The 22578-nt window shown below is 37.6% G+C and overlaps 1 protein-coding gene across 3 annotated transcripts in view; it reads right to left on the bottom strand.

The window, feature by feature from the left end:
- LRP12 (LDL receptor related protein 12) overlaps nucleotides 1-22578 on the bottom strand; it is a 49779-nt gene that overhangs the window by 26390 nt on the left and 811 nt on the right. The window lies entirely within an intron of this gene.

Raw genomic sequence — 22578 nt, 5'->3', positions numbered from 1 at the left:
ACTAATGTACATTTAGAATAAAACACATTAGCTGCAAGAATTTAAAGCTGTAACCACAGCCAAGAGCTAGCTACACATATACATGCATAGGTATAAGGCCATACTGCGGCCAAGCTCTCCTGCACTGCAGAAGGATCAATATTCAGTATACTGAGAGTACCAACCGAAAGAAACACTTTCTGTAATCTCAGACGGACATGAGAGTGCAAAAAGGACTAACGTGTTTTTTTCTCATTTATAACCTAGTCTCTAAAATTATGGTTTCTCCTGCAGTTTCTTTTCTATCTGTGCACCATGTGTTCTCCAACCACTGCTAAATCAAACTACAGAAATTCAGATTTTCCCTTCCTCAGAAGACAGGAAGAGGTGCATGTGCACTTCAAATTACATGAGTGAAGGAACTGAAAGTAAAGCAAACAGTGGAGCAAACAGAAAAAAAAATTAGAGCAGTCTAATAGTTTGAAACTTACCCTCCCAGAACAGTCCGTGAAACATGGAGTTATTGCTACAGGGAATGCTTTAAATTATGGTGTGGCAAAGCTCAGAACATACAGTCCACTGAAGCCAGGCAACCATTTGTAGTATCTCCATATCCAGTAAAAAAGCAAAGCAGCAGTATCATCCCCAAATTTCTACAATACCAGTCCCAGCCTTTACAGGTACCACTATTTCACTATTTTCTGCCTTTTGACAGCTTAGTTTGCTATCACTACATCCCTTCTGTTAGAGATATGCATGAAATAAACTTAGTTTGTGCACTAATATGTATTTGGATCAACTACTCAGAATAAGATTCATAAACCACAGTAATCTCATATTTTCCAGTCTCCACTGTCTTTTTTTATATAACGTATTGCACTTTGACCACCAGTTTTTGTCCTACACCAAACTACTGCTTACTTCTGTGACAAAACATGCAACTCATGACAAAAGGCAATTTAAAAAGCATCATGAGAAGGGATGATACTGACTTATAGGCATTAACTGATCAATGATCTCCAGTGTAGCTGTAGAATCTCCTGAAGAGTTATTAAAAAAAATTGTATTATTTATTTTTAAATCAACTGTTTGGCATTAACTGGTTAAGTTCACTATTTTCCCTTATTTCCTTAGGGTTAAGTACTGGAGACATCAGAATTTCAGGTAATCATTTGTAAATCATATTTAAAGTGTGCAGATTTAAGATGCAAAGTATCCTTTATGTGAGGGTTGGATTAAACAACCATTTATTTTAATATAAAATTACACACGAAATACACAGAAACACTGAGAGAAAGCCTTACTACTATTCAGGCATCAGTCAATTTTCTACTAAAGGCAAACAGAGCAACAGTGACAATCTTTATTCCAAACTCCAGTAACAGAAGAGTATCTGCTACAAAGAGGATACAGTTAATATATTTAAAATTTCAAACAGTGAAAGCCAATGTTCACACAAAATAAGAAAGTGTTGTATATGCAAACACTACAATGGCACAAGTAATTTCTTTAATTAAGAACAGAAATGACTAACAGATGAAACTATACTAAAATAGTGGCTTATTTAAATGTTTAACAATACAAAAGCTAGAAATAATCACATAAAATTTCACTGTAAAAGCAGATAAAGCACAGAATTTGTTTACAATACTCAATGCTGTTATGCTATGCAGCATCAATTTTATTTTAGACCAAATGTGATGGTCTACTTTATTTAGTAAACTAAGACTAAAACTAATGCATCAGTTCTGCAATGGAGTAATTTTATGTAGGTTTTAGATTTTTTTTTTACCTTTTACAACAACCAGTATCTACCATTTTGTGCTTAGACAATTATTCTTGGGTATAAAATAATGGGTATGGTGTTGGTGAAAGTCTGCACTGTATACTCAAAACTTGCCTAGCATCATTTTTTTTTAATCACCCTCTCACACTGTCCTTTCCTTCTCTCTCAGAGGGATTTTGTGTACAGCATGTCACTTTGGAAAAACAGGTCTTTACTCATTTCTTGGTGAATAAAACAGTCAAGAAGCTTCCAAATCCACATTTGCTCTAAAAAGCCTAATAAAGTTAATCAGTATTTGAGTGAACATCATACCTACCTCTGTTGCCCTAAGCAGGGCCACAAAAGCTGGAGCACCTCCCCTACGAGGAAAGGCTGAGCGCTCTGGTGATTCAGCTGTGGTTATTCCAGTGGCTAAAGGGGGCCTATAGGAGAGCTGGAGAGGGCCTGCAGTGACAGTACAAGGGGTAATGACTACTCTGAAAGAGAGCAGGTCTAGTTTGGATACCAGGAGGAAATTCTTTACTGTGAGGCTGGTGAGGAACAAAGAAGTTTTCTCCCCATAGAAATGCCCCATCCCTGGAAATGTTCAGGATCACATTGGATGGGGCTTAGAGCAACCTGGTCTAGTGGAAGGTCCCCTGCCTACAGCAGGTGAAGCAGATGGTCCTTCAGTAGCACAGGCCATTGTATGATGATAGGATTTCATAATCTTGTAACACTAAATTAAAAATCTCCAGACAAAAATCCTACTACTTTTACGTTTCTTAGCACTGGAATTACCTACCCACCTAAAAAAAAGATGAGATGATATCTGCATTCTTGCTTCAGAAATTGACTATTACAACCCATACTCTAAAAATCTAAGTTCACTACATCAGTGAATGCTTTGAATTTACAAATTATAAATCTATTACATTCACTACCAAAACACAATACATCCTTTATTCCTAATAGTTTTATGGTGTGAATTTGATATTTGTCTACATTAGTATTTTATTTCAGATAAGGGGCATGTTTCTGAATCTTCTGATCTGCTCCTTTTCCTGTGCTTTTGCCCACATTACACTGGGGCCTCGGAACTAGCAAACTAGATTTCTTTTAGAGGATGTGCTCCTACTTGTACTGAGTTTTCTGGGCCACAGTAGACCTAGTTCAAGAAAAACCCTTTAGAAACATATATAGCACAAACTTATGTCTTAAGCATAAGTTGTTTTGCTCCACAAATCCCCTTGCCAGGCTGTGGGATGTACCAACACACACCCTAAGCACATCTTCTGCTCACCACAGCTCCAGTGCTGCCAGGGAGGCTCCACCTCAATTTGAGGAATAAGCTCGGCCTCCACAGCCATTCAGTGTAAGCCACACAAGTTCTCATTTGGGATTTGTTAGACACTGCGTACATTATTCACTAATATCACACCAACTGTGAATGCCACAGCAACACACATAAGATGTGTAAAATTCCCCATCATCTGAGATGTTAGCATAATACAAGTTTGACATGAATGCTCCCAGCCAGATGAGGCTTAAAACAGAGCCCACAGCACCATCAGGACACATCAAGCAAATGTTTGGAAGATGCTGCAGACTACAAATGATTCAGATTCCTGCGCTGTGTGGCTTCCCAGTCGCTTTCCACTCTTTCTTGTATTTTGAGTCTGCTATCATTAAAAGAGAAAATTTTGAAGTAGCAGCTAAACTAATTTGACTTAAGGACTTTTGAGTGAAAGTATCAGAACAAAATTAAAAAAAAAAACAGTTAAAACTTCTCAGTTGTTTTAAAAGGGAGGGACAGAAAAGAACCTGCCCTTATTTTTTATTCTCAGTCAAAAATTCCACTAACTATTTATAGACAGCTCTAATATACTTGGCAGCAAGCAGTGGAAATTGGAAATCTAGCAGAGACACTGGCTCAGCTTCAACAAGATTCCTGATTTTAAGCACATAAGTAGCTCTATTCATGTCACACCCTACAATTCTGTCCAGCCAGGTACAAAGGAGGTTACCTGACTGACCACTGCCTGAATGTTGTACATGTTCTCAGGTGGTAATCTACTGCAGCATTTTGCATTAGACAGAGTAGGAAAAAAACCAAAAAACAACAGATTACAAAACCAAAATTAAACAACTCAAACAGTGAATACAGTCACCTAAATCTCAACTTGACGAAAAAGACTAAGGAAATCAGACAAAAAGGGAGTAGATCTGAAACAAGCAGGGGAAGCAAGAGACTATACTGCCTACCTATCCTTCAATGAGCTACATCCCTTACAAGGCTTAGAAGCCTATTCTTAACTGATTTGATCCTATCATTAATTTGAACCTAACACTTGGCCCTATTGGAAACTTCCGCTGCTGTATTACTCTAAAAAATGGAAAAAAAACAAGTTTCTAGCTATTTTAAACTAGCTGTTTTAATAAACTAGCTATTTTTATTTATTAAAACTGTTTTAATAAACTAGCTATTTTAAACTAGGTGTTTAAAGTACTAAAACTCAGTTATTTTATGAAAGAACTGCTCAGCCCATTTGTACATGTTTGACTGCAATAACTATCCTTTTCTGAAACCCCATTTCAGAATTTAAACTACGTCACATTTGAGAAGTGTCAGACTAGGGGAAAATTTTGATGCGTGGGCTGCACAGTGCTTGTACAGCAGAGGGAAGAGCATTGCAAATTTGATTCATACTCTTCACATGCTTTGTACTTTTACCTACTGGTTTCTTTTTTTTAAAAAAAAGGGTTTATTTTTTCATTATGCTAAATTATTTCTCATCTTAATTCTTTGTAAGTACAAGAACAAATGTTAGCACACAACAATCTATGTAGAGCTGGTGTACTGCATTTTAAAAAATTAAAATCAAAACCCCATAACCATCTACAAACAAACAGAAGGTTTTACTACTCTGTCACAAGTTAGATAGTAACAGCAGGCCTTCATCAGGTCATACATTCTTAAAATATACTACTGCTGGTTATTCTTTTTTCCTCTCATCATTTGGGCCTGTACCATCCTGAAAAAATGCTAATAGAAGATATTAAACCACTATTCATAAATAACAACTGCAACCATCAAAAACCTATTATAGGGTTGAAGAAATTAAAATATAATCTACTATTAGTCCATGAATCTCTACCAGGAACCCACAAAACATCCAAGCTCCTGGTTCCAGATTACAGTATGACTCAGATTTACAATTGATTTTTTTTCCAAAAAAGACTGAAATAGTGTAGGAGTACTTGATATTGGAGGGTGGAGGAGAATCACAAGGGTTTTTGAAAAGAAGGAAAACACTGCTCTACTGCTGCACCTTGATTAGTGAGCCTACATCTCATGTGCCAAAAAAACCCAAAAAAACCCCTAAGATATACCCAGAGAATAATGGTTTCAAAATCCAGAAAGCTCCCTGGATTCATAAATAAAGTTACAACATCTATTTATTCAGTAGAAGGGCTAAGATGTCACAATCCAGACAGAGATCAAGGAGGAAATTTCATGGTTCTGATTGAAGCAAAAATAGGGGATTGAGAAATAAAACCGTAATTTTCAGATCTGCTATATTCTTTTTGGAACACTGGCCAGAGCAAACCAGGGAATACTGGAGTCAGTGGTATAGTGCTGCTGAGCTTCAACTCCACCTTTATGACAGCAACAAAAAATTAGAATTAATTGCAACACAACCCAGCTACATTCACTCTAGTGACATAAGTGACTTGAAAGCAGTTTACTGGGAAGGGCAGTGGAGCAACAGTATATTTACAGCACATTTTGCACACATATCAAATATAAAAATCATAAAAACACTGCATGTTTATTGCATCTAGGAAAAATATCCTCATTTGAAAGATAAAACTGTTTTCTTTCCTTCTTGTTACTTATTACTAGAAATAAAACTTAGACTTTGACAAGTTTTTATATTCTTTAATGTGTTTCATATTCTTTTTGATAGAATTAAAAAGCACAGTAGAATTCCCAAGAAAACTTGTTTCCTTTTATGTATGAAAACAGTTCACAGAAACTACAGACCTTGCAAAGACTTGTGCAGACTTGTTTATGCATAATCTGGTAACTGGAGTTTTTAGACCCCACGCACCTACTCACACTGAAACTGAACTTAAACCAAGTGTCATGCTGTCTGCCCAGCTACCTTTCAGTAACACAAGACATAGTCTTGGTCCCTTGTTAATGCTTCACTGAACTAATTAAGACATAGAAGTAACCTTGCATAGTGTAACCCTGCACCCATTCACAAGGATTGCAACAGCATAGTAAACAAGCACAGCCAAAGGGGGAAAGAACCCCTAAGGCAATACACTTTTTCTGCCCGTCCCTTCAACATCTGTGAAACACTGCTTTTTGTTAACCTCATGGAAACAACCTTGTGCAAAATTAAGTTCATTATTTATTATGAGCTATCTAATCTACTTCAGTTACAGCTGACAGATGAGATGTCACCAAGTTTCAAGACAATCACAACATGTAGGTGCTTCAATTCTCACTACCGAAAAGACACTGAATTGACAACAGTTCTTGCTCTAACGTTTATCAGCTGGGAAATTTCAATTGCAATGATAGGAAAGGCTATTAATTAGCTACACTAACTTTCTACAGTTGTCTATACAATGCTGTTTATTAAATATCCTCAGGACTTAGGAAGAATGAGATGAACTTGCTATAACTTGCTGGTCATAGCATACTGCATTCCTCAAAATGTACCGTGAATCTCAACAAGTCAAAAAAGATATTAATAGAAGATAGATTGCCTGCAAGACATGAAAACGATTTTACCCAGGTTAGTAACTGCTTTTAATAAGAATCAGATCTTGAAATTGCTAAAGCATACTCTTAATATTAACATGTGTGCACATATACTTGCATGGGTACACTCAGTACCCATGAAAGAACTTTGTGCATGGCAGCCTTGATATATTTAGATTCTTTTGTTCAAACAGACTTGAATCATCAAAGCCAACAAATCATAAGGGAAATAGCCAATAAAATTTGTAATTTAGTAAAAATTATTTTGTTTCAGAGTTTTATGCAAGATCTATATTCTTCTTTGAAAAACTCCACTACAGCTACTGCATTGATTCGAGTCATTGATTCCAAACAGGAAACTCCAGAGAGCCTCACAGATTTTTTTTTTAAAGTCTAGAAGCCATATATATATTTAAAAACTTTTAGAGCAATAAACAAATAGGTGCATATCGCCAAGACCCAAATTTACTCCTCCTCTTTGAAAAGATCTTTTCCTTTTTTCCTCCATTCATTCCATGTTATCTGCTATGAATCCTGTGATTTTTGTAGTGTAAGAATAATGCTGGTGCTGTATCTCACACATTAGCATGAGTACACCAGTTTTATTTCAAACACCGTGGAGTATCTAAGAAATAGATTTTCAAAATAAATTTGTGATAAATATGGAGTCTTCTTTACATAGCTCATGATACTGTAACATACCACTGCATGGCTATTTTTCCTGTAACAGCACAAATAAGTTTTTCTCATTATTATAGCTTTACTGTGTCAGGAACTGTACAAGCAAGAAAAACAACTCTTGCTCCACAGAACTCATTGCTTTGTAAAAACTGGGTATGATAAATTTTTATCAGATAAAGGAAAGGACAAAAAAAATGCACAATGCATAAAACAACTGGAAATCTCAGCCAACCACGTTCCAAACATAATCAAATGGCAGTGCTTTACAAGTAAGCACAGCACAGACAGGTGGGGTTGAAGAAAGCACGTATGATGATTTTGTGTTTCCAATGGACAGAACTAACCAAGTAGTGGGAAGCACAAGGGAAAGAATGGCTAGGCTTGAGTAATGTTCACAAGTGATAAAGCTATCAGTACTAAAGAAATACAGCAGAACAACAGGAGAGTAAAACCAAGTGAAACAGAACTGTTACATACAGCTATCCTGTACTAACAACTATCTCCTCATTGTGTTTCACCCTCCCTCTCTCCCCCAAGTCACCGAGAAAAAAGTACAAAACTCTTGAGCACCGAAGGGAAAGGCTTGTCCCTTGTCCCTTTCATGGAACATTTGGAAAGCCTGAATTACATTGATTGTCTTGGAGGTAGTAACAGAGACGAGAGATTATGTGAAAACACTTTTAATACAGTAATTTTAAGATAAGGACAATTAACATTACCACCTTTATATGTGCTGGAAACAAGTGCACTTCTCACAGCCAGAATACTATTTCTCATATTGTAGAGGGTACTACAGCCTCTTGCCACGGGGGCTCCCAATAGTTAGAAAAGATAAACACAATCTTCTATTATGAGGGACTACAAACTGTTGGACAGTACTATGACTCCATAATTGCAAAATAAAGAAAAATAAAATCCTTTCTGTAGAGCTAGATAAGCATTTGACCAGATAGACAGTTTAGGCATCTGCAGTTCAGCAGAGTGCAGCACAACCTCAAGACAGCCATAGTATACAAAACATTGGTTGAAGAGAACACAATGAAATCTCTTTCAAAACACTTAAGTATGTAATTTCCCACTATCAAACTATATCCCTGAGACTCACAAATTACCCCTGAAAAACTTCAAATGTGATAAAGCAGACACACAAGTAATTTGCTATATAGATTCTAGTTTTGGCTTTCTACATAGAAAGTATTTGTCACCGAAACTAAAGGATCACAATTACTCACAGATGCCATAGTTTACAAATGAAGGCTTGTTTGTATGACCCTAAATGCACTTTCTATGCCTCCTCTCAGTAGCTGGTAAGAAAGTCTCACATTTTATGTGTTACAAAATCCCAAATTTTATTATTTTTTTATATTACAGTACCTCTAGGCATTTTATGTAACATGAAATTTGAACTACATCCAGATTTCCTTCTTAAATATGCATAGATGTTCCTGTCTGACTGTCTGTCAATACATTCATGTTAGTCCTGGGCAGCAGAACCATCATTTCTATCAAAGTGCTTTGCAAGGAATTATAAACATCTATAAAATTCATGATACATGTTTACCTCAGGGTCAAATTAACTCAAATGTGGTGGTACATTGCACTCAGAACCATCATGTCTTAGATGTAATTTCAGTGCAATTCAAAAGAACAAAGGGGCTTCCAGGCATGGACGGGTAGGTAGTTGAAAAAGGTGCATTTACAGAGGTGTGAATTGGCCCGCTCCCCCTTAATGTCACCAGCTGAATGAAAAAGCCTATGGAGATGAATGACAAAGAAATAAGCTTCCTCCTTTCACTGAAACACAGCCAAACTTCCGAACCATACCATCTCCCTCAGCTTCGTCAGAGACAGCATGAGGCTGCCCATTTCTAATAGTCCTGTTCTCAGGCTCACCCACATGCCAGTCCCATCAGCAAAACTAGGAAAGGAGGTTCAAAGAAACTTGCATCCCGGGGATGTGCAGTGAGAAAACCAAAAAACATCACACTGCAGTGCTCTGAAAAACCTTACCAAACAAACCATCACTTCCCCAGGGAGGGAAAAGCAGGCAGCCAGGAGTAAACATACACACACACACAGGCATTTCCTCTACAACAGGCTTCCAATGAAGCATAAATAGGAAGCAAGGTTTCAACACAGTAAGAGGAATAAACACCTTGGAGAAGAGAATGCCATCAAACAAGTATTTCCAAAATCCTTATCACCATATACCCTTACATTCATATTTATAATTGCCTTCCAGTATGCTATCCCTACACCTAGTACATCTCATCTCTTTGATACAAGCTCTTCTGATCTTTGCTTTTCTTGATCAAAAAACACTCTCACTACTTGTTTACACAAGTCATTAACTTCCTAAGGGTATTTTTATACTATTTTCTTTCTGCAATCCAGCTTCCTAAAAAAAACCTTATTAAAATATATGGATAATACAAAAAAAAAAAATGACTCTCTGTGGAAAACCCTGTCAAGAGTCATTCTGATTAACACCAGATGACTGAAGGTCAAGTTACATAGTAATTGCCTGCTCCTTTGTCCATCCAGTTCACAACCTCATCCTCCAAAAGCCACTTCAGTTGTTTAATTTGAACATATTCACTGTTACTCAACAATGTAACCATCAATTCAGGCTTCACTTCCCGTGGATCACTCAGTTGTGCACATCTGCTCACTCCCCACAATTTCCAAACGCTTTGGACTATTTCTATATTTTGCAAGAGTAACAGTATCAAAAATCCAGTTAATAAAAATTTAAAGAAAAAAAACCTTACAATTCTGTATGTATTCCAGCATATAAATTTCATTGTAGGTTTGTTACTAAGTATAACAGATTCCACACAGAATACTGTAATCCATGATAAAGAATGTTCTACCTCTGCCTCGAAGAAAATGCATCTGGTCTGAAGGAGCTCTTTTAGCAGCAGTGGCAGATCATCACTAAACCTCTTAATGCACTCTGCATCCACTCACTTAAACACAGCTGAAATATACAACAGGCTGTGTTTTAAATGAGCTGATGAGAGGAAATCAGTTGGTAGTAACATCTCTAAAACCAGACAAGGATAGGAGCTGGAGTTTTAAATAAAGTGGAACAGACACTACTCTGAAAGTAGCCTATTTCCAGTTCCACAACAAAAACTCGGCAACTGGGTATTTCCCAGAAGGATCCTGTTGGCATTTAAATAATTTAGGACGACTCTTCATTCTCTATCTTCTCTCTGAGGGCGAGACTAATCTGCCTACACTGAGAATTGAAACTTCTCTGAAGAGGAGTTCAGATCATTAACTCACGCTCCTGTTGCCTCACACTCCTTTTAATAAGCCTGCCTTTTCCCACATTGACTCTGCCTTAAATTACAGCAAACCAAGACTCCCCACGTCACTCACACAGAATCAGTACAGAATCAGAAATGTGGAGTAACAAACTCTATGCATGCACAAGCATGAAACAGCTACTTATTTTCTGTGCTTCAGCTTCTACCTTTCTCAACATACTTTACAGGAATAGTGTCGGTATTAGTCTATCACAAAAATTAAACCTCAGACAATAAAGAGCTTTTAGGAGACTATGCAAAGAATATATTAAAAGTATTTCTTGAGGGTTTGCTACCAGCCATGTCACATCTCGGAGCACACTAAATTCAGATCCAAGTTGTGTTTATAGTATGCTTCTGAAGTAAGCCTATTTTTAAGAAGAAAGCCCAGTACCAGCAAATCACCATTAGGTACATACATGCTCTTTTATAAAGCGAGATCACGTGTGAAGTTAACAGCCAACTAGTGAAAGAAACAACAGCCATTTGTTGGGACACACAGATTCAACCTGTGTACGACTGGAAAAAAAATATTTTCTTGAAGAAAGGGATGAAGAATGCTTTGGAAAAAAAGCTAAGTGAAAAACATATTACTTTCTTATGTTAATACCATTTACCAAACTTGATAGGCAGTTGTTTTTTTGGATGTAGCTTCTTTTCAATGTACATGAAAAGCATTGCTACACTTCAGCATTGATGAAAGCAGATTACATCCCTTACAATTCCTTACTGGTAACTTTGTCTAATAAGTAATAATAGTAAATCACAGTTTAGGGGCATTGGCTCTTAGAGAAACAAAAAGGGTATTTCTACAAGAGGTTCAGTTCTGAGAAAAAAGTATAAAGGACGCCTGGAATATCTCATTGTACCAGTTTTTCATTCCTCATCTGTTATTTACAGTAGATACATATACAACTTTCTAAAATTAGGGAGAATTTTCAAGCTGACAGAGATTACAAAACTAAAGAGCAAGGCTTATTTGTGATAAAGCCCATATTGATTGTGAAGACAGTATACTTCCAAATTCTCACACTGTTTATACTTCACACTGATTGTTATCCACTTGACTATTTATTTACTTGCTTTTCCTTCCTGGATCATCTGCAGAAGTACTCAGAGGCTCAGCACCGACATTACATGGCAACTTTTAGATGGAATCTGCCATTATCAGTGTTAGGCCACCAAGACAATGTGATTTCTCAAGACATTTGTGTCTTCACTCCAAGTATTTTAGCTGGTTCAGTCCCCAGAACGTAACTGGTTAGGCTTGCTATGTCTAAAGGCAACCACACAAATGGCATTTCTGCTGTCCTTTTTCCTCACCACTGTATAGGTGTTGCAAATGACTGGTTTGGGTTTTTTTAAATTATCATGGGTAATGCTGCAACAGGTGATACTTCACTCTATTCTGCTTCTAAAAGGTTCTAAGGCACCAATAGCTATGGCTTTCCTTTTTAGGAAATGTCGCTGGAAGAGGAAAACAGATAAATTAGGCTTCAACGCATTAATTCAGCTGTAAAATAAAGGGTAAAAAATACTTCCATTTCACATACATTTCACTCTATTAAAAGCCAAGTTGATAACAAAATTCAGCACTTGCTCCTACAGCCTTTATAAAGAGAGGCACTGAATTTTAAAATAGCAAAAAATGTGACACAGCATGGTGACAAGTACAAGATCAATGTCAGACATAATGCCTACATATTCAAATTCCTATTTATCTGCCTTTATATAATGAAGTATATTGCTAATTTAAGTACACATCCTTCCTGTTTAAGAGCAGATTTCCAGATATAGGGAGAAAAGCATTCCCAGGACAATGGAACCCCACAAAGTACAAATCAACCTGATTACCTGTCTAAATAAATTAAAATAACATCAAAACACTTCAAAAATACATTGAAGGACAATGTATTTCAGTACAGGCATGAAGTAAGAATCTTACATCAGTAAGAATCTAACACCATGATCCTTATGTTCAAAGCAGTAATTTATGCACCACATTCAACAATTCAAGTTTAAGCTTTCCCATCAAGGTAACTCATCTCCCTCAAAAAAAAATTGTTTAATGTGATCATTTCAGTTGAGCAATACACATATCTGAGAAACTGCATGCTTATTTCAAATTAGGTGCTTTGAGCACTTTATGGGCTCCCAAATGCATGGTATGGTCAGTAAGCAAGACCTCAGATTAAAAATTTAAATTCAGCTTTATTTTAATCATCAGTTGTTTCTGAAAGCTTTTTGCATTTTATGCCAAACTCCTTCATGACCAACACTTTAAACTGCTATCTCAGACTTCAGATCCACCTCCTTTGTAAAGCTACAAAATATGGATGGTTTCAGAAAACTGATGGAAGACAGTCAAACACAGACCTATTCACTTAACTCTCACATACATATTCCTGGCTTCCATGCTTTTATTTAACATTTTAAGACTGATGTACAGCTGAATATTTCAAGATATTAATTCAAAAAAAGTCACTATCAAGCACTTTCTGTTAGTTAGGAGTATGGAATATCTCTCAACTCCCCAGCCATGACCTTAAATTTACTCTCTGGACAGATCTGACTTGAAGGATGTCATCACTGTGTAGGACAGTTGCACTGCTGCTCCTCCTAATCTGCACAGTTAGAAAAAAGGATCTCTTACTTCAGGAAAACTCCTCATGGACCCTAAAAGCACCTACACTGTGTTTGCATGGCTTTGGCAGCTGGGGGATTATAGGAATGGCCTTCTGCAAGAAGCTGCTGGAAGCTTTCACTGTGTTGAGGAGAGCCAAAGCCAGCTCCAAGACAGATGTGCTGCTGGCCAAGGCCGAGCCCTTTAGAGGTGCTGTAAAGCCTGTGTGATAACTTATTCAAGAAGAAAAAAAGAGTTCTTGTGCAGATGTAACTGTGGTCACAGAAGAGCAGAGTAAGAATATTTCAACAGAATGACTAAGTGGAAGAGACCTTCAAGATCACTGAGTCCAACCCATGCCCTAACACCACTAGACCATGGCACTGAGTGCCATATGCAATCTTTTTTTAAACACATCCAGGGATGGTAACTCCACCACCTCCCCAGGCAGACCATTACAGAACTTTATTAATACGTGAAAGGAGCAACTTTGAAAACACCAAGGTCAGTAGAGAAGGAGGAGGAGTAGGTGCTCCAGGCACTGGTTCTGAGATTCCTCAGCAGACCACGGTACAGCCAGCCCATGGAGAGACAGCTATGCCCCTGCAGCCCATGGAGGACCACAGGGATGCAGAGACCCACCTGCAGCTGTGAAGACCCACACCGGAGCAGGTGGAATTGAGAGGAAGCTGTGACACCGCAGGATGCCCATGCTAGAGCAAGCTCCTGACAGGGATCTGCAACCCCACGGAGAGAGAATCTCATACTGGAGGTTTCCTGCTAGAACTTGTGGGGAATCCAGGCTGGAGTAGGCTGTTCTTCAAAGACTGCACCCCAAGGGAAAATGGCCCATGATGCAACTTTTTACAGAGAACTGCTGCCCGTGGGAAGAACTCACACTGGAGAAGATCATGGAGAACTGTCTCATGCAAGGGGCCCCACACTGGAGCAGGGGAAAGACTCCTCTCCCTGAGCAGCAGCAGGGATGAACTGTGGTGAGCTGACCTAACTAACCCCCATTCCCTATCTCCCTGTGCCACTGGCGGGGAGGTAAAGCTGAGAAAGAGGTAAGGGTGGGGCATGGTGTTTTTACTTCTCATTTTCCTGCTCCTATTTTATTAAATTCAGTTAATATTTCTAACTCGAGTCTGTTTGGTCTATGACAATATTTGGTGAGTGATCTCTCTGAAGGACCTTATCTCAACCCATTAACCCTTTGTTATACACTCTCTACCCTGTCCAGTTGCAGAAGAGTGGTTTTGGTGGGTGCCTGGTGTTCAGTCAGGGTCCGCCCACTACAGCACCACACACAAGCTTTGCAATTCCAACTGAAAGTGGGAAAGCGGACTGTGATCCTCACTAAGGCAAGAGCATAAATGTATAGTTCTTTTCCCCAAGCCTTACTCATCTACAGTGTAAAGGCAAAAGGCCAGTGTACTGCCCCATATTTCCACAACAGATTAGGAAAACCCAAAAGCTAGTGTTGTGGACCTAAAAAGAGGTTAGTAATATTATCACTCAGCTGTGGTATATTGGACTGTCATTTGCACGAGAACTGTGATAACACTGAGGCTTTGTTACAGTGTGCACAGATAGGAGACACAACAGATAATTTAAAATCTGGAATTGAAACAAGACAAACTAGACGACACCTAAGCAACAGGCACTGGAAACAGCATTAGCTAGATCAGCAACAACAGGGAGGTAGGTCATTAGTAACAGGACTCCATAAACATGCAGCTCCCAGGCACATCCTGCAGTAAAGCTGCTGGAGTGCCAAAATGCCAAATGCCAGTATCAGCCAGAAAAGACATCACAAAAAAGGATGCTTAAAAATACTGATGAAAGCCATTCAATGAATTACAAAATGTTCAAAGATCTCTACTTGTTTATTCACTTATTTGCTAAAGTACAGGTCAAATGCAGGAATCTAATATTCCTGTAACACCCCTCTGCCTGAGAATACTTGGAAGGCCAGAGATTAAGACCTCAAGCAATTTCCAAGCTCTTCCTGCATTCAAATCCTTTTTTTTTTGCTTGCCTGTAAGAGTAACCTCTTAGACTGATTAGATACTCACTCAGCCACTGTAACACCCTCAAAATAAAAGGCTAGTTCCTTTTCTCCCTTCTATTTGCCTAACCTCTTAAAAAACAGCTTTTCTTGCAGACATCTAGGCCTCCTATTCCACTCTGAAGAACAGTTCTGCCACCTTTAGCTGTGAATGTGACTTAACAAGACATCCCAATCTTCCCCCCCCTTGCCATCCCAGCTCTCCTGTTGTCATGAATCTCCCCAGCCACAGACACCAGCTGAACTTTAGCCATGGGACTGACTGCTCGTTCAGTACCTTCAGATAGGAAACATGACAAATGGGAGGTGCCCTGACACGGGGAGCTATTTCTACTAATTACACAATCACCCAAATCCATCCCCGTCACTGCTTCCAGCTGCAAGCTGCTGTGATCAAGAGTCATGTGTCTGATGTCATTCATCTTCCTGACTTAAGAGTAGACATCTCTCTCAGATTATTTTAACTGATGCTTAGATCATGGAAAGGACATATGTTCCTTCTCCATACTTTTGAAAAATTTGAAATAAAGAAATATGTATTCTCCCAAGTCCAGTTACAAATATTTTAATGTGGCTTAAACACACATTTTAGTTAAATCCTTGTGCAGTCTCCCTGAGCACTTCTTTAGAAGAGAAAAAGTGAAAAAATGTGATTCTTCAGTAATATGAAGAGCAGGCTGAAGTAAACACAACAATATTACAAACAAAAAAGCACCTTAATTAGGACTCTAGAATGAATCTCTGTTTGAAAATTACTCTGTTGAACTCTGTTCAGGAAATAAAGGTTAAAGTCTCCACTCAAATCTATGTGATAAGAGAAGCACATATATATGGACTTGTTTACTGCATGTGATGTATTCATTATCTCAGTCCCAATTACTATAATATCCCTAATGGAAGCTTCTATTTGAGATACCCCATACAATTTCAGAGAAGGAAAACGCCGTACAATGGTATACTAATTCAGTGGATTATAATACCCTTTGTGAAGCATAGGAAAAAAGGCATTAAGCAAAGTCTTATGAAAATCCATATACAGCTAAAATCTAGAGGTCAGAGCATATGAATATAAGAGCATGCATTCCCACTACAAGGCACATCAAACAAGATTTCATTTTTCTGTTCTAAACTGCTTACCTTTAGTTATTTGAAAGTCCTTTCTAAAGGAGAAGCTCCTTAAATGAGTAGGATTGTTAAATTTTTAAGAAACATCATTGACTAGAACAAACTTATTTCTAGTAACACTAGATATAAATTAGAAGAAAATCTTATTTTTTCCACAAAAGAACTATTCCCACAATCCTTCTGTACGTAAAGGGACTTATCTGTATCTCCCAACAGGAGCTATAAAGCTGGAGTAACAGAACCAAGCTACAGGACCCTCTAGCAGACTAATTTTTTTTTTACTTTTAAATAGAAGCAACTTCATTACAGACTTCCACCACATGCCAAAGTGTGCTCAAACTGCTTTTTAGAACAATCTATTGTCTTATGGCTACAACTGACTTTGAATGTCTGCTCTAGCTACCCAGAGTCAGTCCCAAGGGCTTCCACTGAGCGGAGGAAACATCTCCAAGGTTAAGCAAAGGGTAGTCATGAATTACACACAATCAGATGGGTGAAACATGAAGTTCCCAATATATAGTCCAAATGTACTTTCCACTCCCAGGGAAACGTAACTAGTTCGCTTTCATTGCTTTGTGGAATTTATCATTTTATCATTTACTAAGTGTGAGCACTTTGAGCTTTCTTGCACAACAAAAAATTCCACAAGAAAATAAATGTATCTGGGAAAGTCCTATAAGTACTGAAGCTCACAAAATGCTTAAGTAAGAGACCACCTTGACACAAGGTACTAAACCAAATGGTTTTGTGTGACTCCCTTCCCCCCCTTCAAAACATGCTCTACTTTTAAGCTTCCTTAATTTTGGGGAGGCTCTTATTTTTGCTTGCTAACTTCCTGACTAGTTCCAAGAAGTTGCTCCTCACAAAATAGCTGAGAAAGACATACAGAAATTCCATACTAACCAAAAATTTAGTGTCAAATAGAATAGCAGAAAAAAAAAAATCTAGTATGTAACTATTAAATATGCCAGCCTTGAGGTGTACCAAAAGTTACAGTATATCCAAATTTAAAGCATCTGTTCAGAGAAACAAGTCTGAACCACAACTCAGATTAGGGCTTTTTTGAAGTGCTTACACTGATCTGTCAATTATGCTGAATTTCGTAGTTTTAACTTAGATACTCACAAGAATCAATAGCATGTATTTCAAAGCAATTGTAAAGCTTTGCATAATGAATCATCAGTAAAGTAACAACTGCAGAAAAAAATCAAGTGTAGGAAACAAAAAAAGAAGATAGAACAATACAATTCTTCAGAGTATGGTATAATACAGCCTGCTATAAACCACTCAGCATTTATTTCTACTGAGGGGATAAACACAGGAACTCAAATCTACAACCAATTTTTTTTTAGCATCCAATGCACTGATACCCAGCATTTTCTTAAAACCATGTAAACTATTCAGGCTCAATTTTGCCAACCAACAGACACCTCAAGTAATAACTGGTACAGCAAAAACACCACAGCTAGTAATTCTGAAATGCATACAAGCTAAAAACATCCCAGGCTGTCAACAAATCACTCTCTCAATTACTTCCTGGCTAGATATCTCAGCTGTTCCAATATTTTAACATAATCATTAACTATCTGGGACAGTATAAATGGAACACTAAAACTAGAAAATGCAGATATTTAAGAAAGCAAAACCACACAATTTACACAGTACAAAGAGTACTCATGAATTTTTAAAAAACCTGCAAGGAAATTAGTGAATTATACTTAGAAAGTATGGAAATAATGTCTACACCTTGGGAAACTTGAGGCATCTGGTAAAAGGTACATTATGTGTGAAGGGATGTACCTAACACACCAAAGGCACAAGGTTTAAAAATTTTAGATTTCTAACAAACCACAAGACTGATAATAATTTTAAGTTTTAGCCAGACCAAGTACAAAACAATAAATATTCAGTGCTTAGTTGAAAATATTATTGATACAGTTTGATACAGTTTACTGATATTAAAAAAGGAGTGATGGAAGCAAAGGAATCAAACCGATTCACCTGTAGGGTCCTTCCACCACTAAAGCAGTAGAGCTCTTCCTCTCCTAGCAATGACAGGACAGATGAAAAAGCCATGCTAATTACATGCTTTGCTCTGATGACAATGGAGTCAGATGGTTTCTGTCATGATTCTGGTTACAAATACACTTCTGCTCTTCCTCTGGCTGACAGTATTCTCATTTAGTGCATAGTAACAATCACACTGACTACCTTATATTCAATTTTCTAACTTTTTGCTACGAAGTTGTTTAGGATATGGGATTTTTTCTTCTCCTCTTGAATGAATGTTGCTTTAAATATTGTCCATGTGACTTCAGACATTTTGACTACAGATACAATATTGACTCTGAACAGTCAGTAGAATGTGTACATACTTGGACAAGTTGACATACAACTAACTTATTAGACAACATAAATTTCTACAGTGTTAAAATTAGGACACGTTCTCTTAAAGGACTACAAAACTGTTCTAATAAATTAAAGGCAGTGGTTTTGCCAAGAATATGATTTACAGCTTAGCAAAATATCTCTGTTCAGTATATCACAAAATATCACTAAAGACTGACATTCAAGAGTTTAAAATAAAGTAATTTTTTAAGTCAAGTGATTCCTTTAGGACAGTCTGTTCTGGGTTTAGAGTTCAACTTCTTTACAAAATCAAATAAACTGCCTGGCAGACTTTATTTGCTTACATGATTCAGGCTATTGTTTCAAACAAGGTGAACGAACCCAAAGAACTATTTATTCTTCCTCATCTCATACCATCATTAACAAACTGACACGCAAGTGAAGTTCAGGTCCTGACAAGTGAACTTTTAAAACAATTTTACTTGTCTTCCCTTGTAACTTCAAGCAACATCTGTACTACAGAAACCTGGAATGTTTATAATCCAAAATTAAATGTTTTAAAACTTATGTAAGTGTACTATATTTTTCTTTAACAGGACGAAATAACATCAGCAAGCACTGTAGCCTCAGTAGTCACAGTTTCAATCACAATTTTGGAGAATAATCCTTTTCTGATCTCCACTACTGTTTCTCAGTCATTAGAATTTCTAAGGGTACTCACCAGACCAAAAACCAACCTAGAGATAGGAATAATTAAGATCAACCTATTCTGCCGCCATTTCTACCTTGGAACTCTTTTAGTGTCCCTGTCCTACTACTGTAAATATTTTTCTTTGACACACATTTACATCTGGAAGTCAGAAGCAGGGAGATTCATCTACTGTACCACTGCACTGACTGTTACCAACTATGCAAAACTTTATAGAAATTGCCTGTAGTCTTCTGCTAAGTGTGACAGAAATTCAAATTAATATATCTGGGTGACAAATAATAGTTAAGACTACATAAAGTTTGAATTTCCAGAAATCTGAAGCCAAATACCCATGCTTCCAGACTCCATTCCAAAGGAAGGCATGTCCTAGTTGTACACTATATCACCTCAGACACTTTTCATAACTCAGCCTCTGCTCTGAACATCAATCCCTCACAAACTGGTCCTGAAAGTGCTCCATCACAGTATCAATTAGATATAAACCATCATCATGTCAACAGTTAAATAAAAATCAAACAAAATGGTAACATTAGAAATTCAGTTCTCCAACCTAAGCTCATGTTTTAGCATGAAAAGAAATAAGATCAGCATCCCTAGAGGTACTTTAAACATGTGTAGATGTGCTATTTAGTGACATGTTTTAATGATGGACTTGGCTGGATTTGCAATTGGACTCTATGATCTTGAAGATCTTCCCAAACCTACATGATTCTGTGATTCCAAGATTTACTTAATTTTCAGCTGATCAATCACAGAAGTTTGGCTTAAAAAATACTTCCCCCAAGAACAGGACTGATTTCTCAAACATTTCTTCCCCTAAAAAATTACTTGCACAACATATGGTTCTGTTTTAAACTCAGATAAACTGTTATGGCCTCTGAGATAAGCAGAAATGTCTTAGTATTTGTTTCAGTAAAAGCTAGGCACGGATTATATAGAGACACATAAAACCAATTATTTCTTGGATATAAAACTCTCAAGCCAACAGGAAGGCTGGTAATATAAACCAAAAAATACCGTTGCCCAATGTCCTACCAAGCCGTAATTCTTGTTAGTCGGTGCTATTCCAATATTTCACTCATCAGTATTCCTCCTTCTCAAATTTTTATAATTATAGTCATCATCAGAAAGAAGGTTTGAAAAATTCACCAACTACAGGGAAACAGAGAAACACTCTCTGGAGAGCTCAATGCCCACATAACAACCTTGGTGAATTTAGTATTTTAATTAGCAGAAAATTCCAGACATTTTAGCTGTGCAACTGTATAATGGAAGGCAACTGAAGTGATGTACCATTGCTTTTCCAAGCATGCATTTACCTTGGGTAGTGCCTACTGCATTCAAAGCCTTAACATAATGATGTTTGCAAGGCTCTGCTCGGGATCAACATTACAGTCCAGAGCTATGCTGACAGCAGTGTCTTGATCAAATTCATGTCAATACTAAATCAGTTTAGTTCAGAAGAGCTAAAAGAAGTTGTACAGGAAGGTAAAATGCTTCAATAAGACATAGTTCCCAGTCTCACTTTCTTCTCCTGAAATACATAAATGGGAGAAATCAAAGTGAAAGCTAGAGAAAGGGCTACGCTACTCAAGTAAATGCTTGCTTTTGTTTTGGATACTTTAGCCTGGGGAGGACAAAGTTCCTTTCCTTTGAGCAGTGAAACTGGTAAGAACTTCAGACATTTTTACCAGAAACTGTTATGAAAAACTAATTCCTTATGAGGAAGAAATGACAGAGCATGCTGATCAAAATCAGAAGCGTCTTCTCATTCCTGGCAGTGGCACTAATGGATGGTGATGTGTTTCTTAGCAAAGTAGAAGAAACTTATGAAGCCTTCTTGGCTGAACTTTCAAAAGTCTTGATTAAAGGTCTATGAAAAATGTTATTCCAAAATAATTTAATTTGGTTGTTTTTTCCTCTAACTAAAGATTATGCTTGTGATTTAAATTTTTGTGAGGGAAATGCTGACAGTAACACCTACGTTATAATATAACAATTCAAAAGGTTTTACTCAGGTGAGGCTGATGAGGAATATCACAATAATAATTTTGATTTTTAATTTCAATTCCACGATGAGTATAATAAAACCAGCACATTGAGTTTTTTTAAAGTCTTTTCACAGATTTTTTTTTTTTAAATACATTAAGTATGCAAACAGAAGAACAGCTTAATATACCCAAACTTGAGATTTTTGCTACCACTTCCTGCTCCACCATTAGCTAACTCCTTTTCAGTTGTGCCTGTACTTTACCTTTTGACATGACACCCTCTTGCTCTACTTAATATGAATTTAGAAGACTGGTCAGTGCCCCACTTTGTTCAAGCAAATACACCTGCTCAAAAATTAAACTTTACCAGTATAACTATTTGGTTACGGCTACTGGCACAGTTGTAGCCCTGTTTGAAGACTTCCTTACTTTTCTACTTATATAAATGTCAAATGCTCCTACAAGCTTACGGAGTACATCTACATTTTTAGAGTTTGGACTGATTGTTGCGGCACAAGTGTGCAAAACACAGTGCAAAGGCAAATCTGAAATATCTGGATGTTCAAGACACAAGCTTGCTTTTTAAACAATGAAAGAGATTCCAATTACTTATGTTCAATTTCATATTTAGAGCGAAGCCGTCTACTTCAGAAATCACAGAAGCAGAGCCCCTGTCACTGTCCTCCTCAGGGCAAGGCACATGCCCAGCTCTGTGCCAAAGGCTGCTTCTCCTGCTTGAGGCCCACGGACACAACCTATGCTTGACTTCATAAAACAAACACAACTCCCTGGGAAAACATGAGACGACTCTCTTTGTCAAGTATCTGTGTTTTGATCTGTTATGTGTTAATGAGCCACCTTTATTCTGTAAGAACCAACCTCAGTACATTTACACAAACATTTTTCATTAGCAGTTCTGTTTAAACAAGGGTTTATACCCAGGGATGAAAACCTATTCGCTATGAACTGCAGACAGGCTGAGCAGAAGCAAAGGTCCCTGGAAGGTCTTCTAGGCCTGTGCCGATGTGTCACGAACTCATCACGGTCGCCAGCCCCCGACCCCGCGGCCCGGAGGGGCCGCCCTGCCCCCGACACCAGGCCTCGTTCGTCCTGTCCGGACGTGGAACATCTCGCAAGCATCCATCCCTATTATCCACAGGCAGCGATTACTCGTGACTCAGAGGATTT

Source organism: Cyanistes caeruleus, chromosome 1 (assembly GCF_971803275.1).
Source record: "Cyanistes caeruleus chromosome 1, bCyaCae1.hap1.1, whole genome shotgun sequence".
Lineage (NCBI taxonomy): Eukaryota > Metazoa > Chordata > Aves > Passeriformes > Paridae > Cyanistes > Cyanistes caeruleus.
Note: the sequence above shows the minus strand (reverse complement) of the source record. Positions and strands in the feature narration are given on the sequence as shown.